The 5,378-nt window shown below is 37.2% G+C and overlaps 1 pseudogene; it reads left to right on the forward strand.

The window, feature by feature from the left end:
- Positions 1-905: 905 nt before the first annotated feature.
- On the forward strand, positions 906-1,388 carry LOC102817603 (annotated as a pseudogene).
- The last annotated feature ends 3,990 nt before the right edge of the window (positions 1,389-5,378 follow it).

Here is a 5,378-nt window from a genome sequence, read left to right on the forward strand (position 1 = left end):
AGAAACCCACTTGAAGGACCAGTCTTTGAAAGAAGGATCACAGTGCTGGAAACTTGGGCTAGAGAAAAACAAGAATCTCCACTTATTGGAAACAGAAAACCCTACCTGAAATCAGCACTCAGTTACCATCCTTAAAGGGTAAGTAATCGCTGTAAACTGAGCGAGGACTAGATTGAAAGACAACAATTCCTAGGATCTCCTTGAGCCTTTCATAATTTCATGAATTTTATCTGTAGTAGTCCTACCAGGTTCGCATTATGAAGCTCTGAGGAAAATTCCCTTTTACTTCCAGTAGGAGAAGGGTAAATACAACCATTTTTAAATCGTGCTATGCTCTCATAACAATAGCCAGCCCTCAATGCAAACTACTTTGCCAAAGCTTTCTTGAAGTGAAAGAAAGGAAACATCTAATTCCAGCTCCCTTCAACCTTCTCTGTGGAAGAAAGAGAAATATAAATTATAGACTGAGAGCCATAGGTTTGATAGTTCAAACCTACCAGTTTGTCTCAGAAACCCTGTACAGGGCCACTCTGAGTCAGAACCAATTTGAAGGCACTTAAGAACAACAGCATCTTTGGACTAAGGAGTCGTGGCGATGCCATGGGTTAGGCGTGGAGTACTGAGCTGCTAAACAAAAGATTAGAACTCAACAGGCACTATGCAAAAGAATGATGTGGCAATGGCAGTCGGGTTCCATAAATATTGTTGTTAAATGCGATTGAGTTGGTTCCCACTAATAGTGACCCTCTATAGGGTTTCTGAGGAGCAGCTGGTAGATTTGAACCACTGACTTTGCAGTGCAAACCAACCTTGTAGTCCAGTGCCTTATCTTGCGGCACCACACCAAGGTACCATAAATATTATAGTCTTCACAATCCTATGGAGCGCACAGGCGGGGAAGCACCATGGCAGCCGAGCACAGGCCGAAATTATGCAAGAACCTGCTGCGTGTGCAGTTCATGCAAAGGCGACTAGATTCGGAAACCAAGAAGCAGCTGGAAGAAGAAAAGAAAAGCATCAGCGAAGGACACTGGAACTTGCATTTTCCAGAGCTGAAAGACAAGGAGAGAGTCAGCGTCATTATCCAAGAGCAGAGCTTCTCGGTATGTGAAGACCTTCTCTATGGAAGAATGTCATTCAGAGGATTTAACTCTGTTGTTGAGAAATTAACGCTTCAGATGAACTCCAAAAGCAAAGCTGAAGAAGTTGAAGATAAAACAGTGGAATTTGATGCATCCGATGAAGAAATGGCTAGAAGGTATGAAAGCCTGTTGGGGACATTTGGGAAAAAGTTTGCCAAGAAAAGAGATCGTGCCAATTATGAAGATGAAAATGGAAACATGAAAAAGACCAAGACAAAGAAGGTGTTCTTAAAACCCCAAGATTAAAAAGAAGGGCTTTTGAAAGATAGCAGCACATTTTGGGACATAACTTCATTGTTTCTCTGTAGCTTTTGATACAATAATGTGTATTTGTGAACAAGTCTGTAATTTTGGAAAATGCTGTCCCTAAAACAGATGTGTGATGGATGCTCTACATCCTTCCCTTAATGGTGTTTTTCAAGAAGAGATTTTTCTGTCCTTGATCTTCAAATGTTACATGGTGATTTCCTACAGCCCTTTTGAGCTTGGATTTTAAAATATAGTTTATGGTTCCTGACCGTCATGGCAACAAGTGTGAAGTTGGCCCAGGACCAGGCAGTGTTTCATTCTGTTGTGCATAGAGTCGCTATGAGTTGGTACCAACTGGATGTCACCTGACAACAACAACAACAAATCTAGGTACTTCCATCATCTGTAGCAGAAATTCTCAAATCTTAATGTTTAAAAAAATGCATGCCTTTTAAAAATGTAAATTCTTGCCCCCTACAATTATCAGTTGTGACTCAATATGTCTGGAATAAAGCATGGCAAATTCATTTTGAACAAAACTTCAAGTTATTTGAGTATGGTGGTGGTGGTGGTGGTTGTGTCTCTCAGTCAATTCTGACTCATAGCAACCCTGTATATGGTTTCCAAGGCTGTAATTCTTTATGAAAGCAGAAAAGTCTCATCGTTCTCCTGCAGAGCAAGTAATAGATTCAGACTGCTGAACTATTTGAATATGTTGTTGTTGGTTTAAAATGTTGTTGAGGTAGTTCTGACTCACAGCTATGCTGTATGGGGTTTCTGAGGAGTGGCTGGTAGGTTTTAACTGCTGACCTTGGAGTTAACAGTCTATTGTTTGTCCTATAACACCATATATTGTTGTTGCTGTTAAGTGCCTTGGAGTAGGTCTGTGTCACAGTGACCATGTATAGGGTTTCCAAGGAGCGTCTGGTGGGCTTGACAGTACCATATTGGTGGTGCAAATTCAAAAACTGCAAGTAATGATCCTTGATCATTTTGATCGTTTTTCTATCCTTACCCCTACTCTTTTCTTTGCCTTGTTGTTGTTGTTAAGTGCCATCGAGTCCATACAGACTCATAGTGACCTTATGCACAGCAGAACGGAAACACTACTCCAATTTTCCTCCAGATTTCTGGAAAACTCCTATTTACAATACAGAACTCTGGGATCACTCCTCTTTTAAGCCACTCTCACACTGTCAACATATCAATGATTTTAGTGAATATTTAATCATTGTTGTTATTATGTGTGATCGAGTCAGTGGGTTTGAACTGCTGACTTTGTAGTAAGCAGTCCTGTGCTTATCCTACAGAGCCACAGCAGGACTCCAAATATGTAATATCTACCATTAGCTTTACCTTGCTTTTGTGGTCACCTTAAACAACCCTCAGGTGGTTTAGAAATATTTGTTTGTTCTGAGGGTCTGTAAGTCAGTAAATTGAAGTCCTGGTGTGGCACTGTGAGTTAATGCTCTGGACTGTAAAGTCAGTTTGAACTGCAAGGTCAGAGATTGAAGCTCACTATCTATTCCTCAGAAACCCTATACAGGGTTGCTATGGGTCAAAACCAACTAAATGGCAGTTTACAACAACAACAAATTGAATTCCATGTACTTGTATATTGTGATTAACATTCTTCACACAGCCAAGACAGATTCATACTTCTTAAATAGGTCTCTTTCTAAATAATTCCAAACATCTCTTTGTCTTTCTGAAGGAGATGTCAAATGAGTTTGCCCTAGAGTGCACTAATGATCAGAGCATCAGATAAGATTGGTGTCATCAGTGAATCAAAGGATGCTTTCTTTGATAATAGCCTAGTTCAAAAATGAGATTTTCTTCTATTTTTGTTTTATAATATAGCAGATACCTTATTATTTACCTGGTGATTTCAACCTAAAGTTGGCTTATTTGGGGTATTTTAAAAAGAATACTTTATTTAACTTAGATTTAGTTTTCCTCTTGTTGAATCAACTTTTTATTTATTTTTTTTTTTTTTTCCTCTTCAGTCTCTTTTTGTTGTTATTCCCTTAGATCAAAACTTCAAAGAAAAATCTTATGGATCATCCATTCATTTACTAGAGCTAAATTTTTGCTTGCTACTGGTTTTTCTACTCTGATGCTTTTTTGATTTCTATCCTATCTGCATCCTTTATGCCTGTAGTTCATATATGGAGGAAAAATTATAGTGTAGCTTTTCCTCAAAAAATTATATTCCATTGTATATATATTTCAAAAATCTAAGAAAATTTAAAACATTTGTCTAAGTTTGAAAATATTTTAGACAGAAACCTCAGACAGCATTAATAAATATGCCTTGATAGCATTCTAAATAATTGAACTTTTCAGCAGCTAAGATTCAACACAGATAGAATCAGTTTCAAAAGTGGTATCTCATTCTGAGCATCAACTGTAACGCATAAACCCATGTTGCCATCTCCTGACTTAGACAACTACTCATGAAAAAAATCTATAAATTGTACCATGTGTTGGCTAAGGGTTTCGGATTTCATAATAAACAGACCAGATTCTATCTTTGACATTCCTCGTCTCAGGCCTTTATTAGGCCTTTCATCATTAAAGGTCTCTTATTTTTGCTGAATGGTAATAACAAAATGGGCTACTAAAGTAATAAGAAGTCCTTGATACAAATAGTTAAGTTCTTCTTTGCTAACTAAAATGTTGGTTGTTCAAACCCACCCAGCAACTCAAATCCACATAGTGGCTATATAGTAGAAAAACCTGGCAATTTGCACCCATAAAGATTATAGCCTAGAAAGTTGTATGGAATCATTTCACACTGTTTCATGGGTTGCTATGAGATACATTAAAATTATTGACATACAGAAAAGGATTTCTATGAGTTAAAAATTGATTACATATATCAGTTACCAACTTTTGGTCATTATAAGTCTTTTCTTTGCAAAATTAAAGTAATAATATGGTAACTGTATATGTTTATATTTTTTGTATATTAAGACTCAGCACTTTCACTCATAACAATTTAATAAATAATAACTGTTATTGCTATGGAGTCCTGGTGTGATGCTCTGGGTTAATGCACTGGACTGAAAAGTCAGTTTGAACAACAAGGTCAGTGGGTCAGGCTCACTCTTGCTCCTCAGAAATACTATACAGGGTCACTTCGGGTCAGAATCAACTGGACAGCACTTAACACCAACAATTATTGCTATTGAAATTGCTTTTAACCCTGTTGTGCATGCTGGAGTTTCAATACCACTGCAAAACCTGTAACTGCTATCTTCAAAAAGCCATAGCAGCCATAAATCGTCCATACATGAGTCACAAAAATATTAAGAAAGAAATGATGTTAGTTTATCATGTTTTCACACAGACAGTAGATGACAGAATTTTTAAAAATATGTTTTCGTAATTCTGATTCAAAGGGCAATATTCTATAATATGTTCCATATATGTATGAAATATATAGTATATGTTAATGGGTCTTGAGCTACTGCTATGAATTCTATTTGAAAAACTCTGATTTCCATCCCTTTTGAATAAGAATGAAGTCCAACAAGGACTCTTTCAGGCTGTGAATATCCTCATATTCCTTTATAGTATACTATCTAATATCCTACCCTCATAACTAGGAAAAGAGAATATATAAGAAATCCTAATGTATATATTAATTCCCAGGATTCTTATTTATGCACAATAGCTAATATTAATATTCATATTGATACAGTTCTGTTGTTAGGTGCCATTGAGTTGATACCAACTCATAGTCATCCTACGCACAACAGAATGAAACACTGCTCAGCCCTCTGCCACCTCACAATCATTGCTACTTTTATGCCAATTGCTGCTGCCACTGTACAAACTCATCTCATTGGGGGTATTCTTCTTTAGCTACAACTCTCCATCTTATCAAACATGATATCCTTCTCCAGTGACTGGTCCCTCCTGCCAGTATGTCTGAAATATGAGAAACAAAGTTTGGCTATCTTGACCTCCAAGAAGCACTCT

Source organism: Chrysochloris asiatica, unplaced genomic scaffold (assembly GCF_000296735.1).
Source record: "Chrysochloris asiatica unplaced genomic scaffold, ChrAsi1.0 scaffold00294, whole genome shotgun sequence".
NCBI classification, from domain to species: Eukaryota; Metazoa; Chordata; class Mammalia; order Afrosoricida; family Chrysochloridae; genus Chrysochloris; species Chrysochloris asiatica.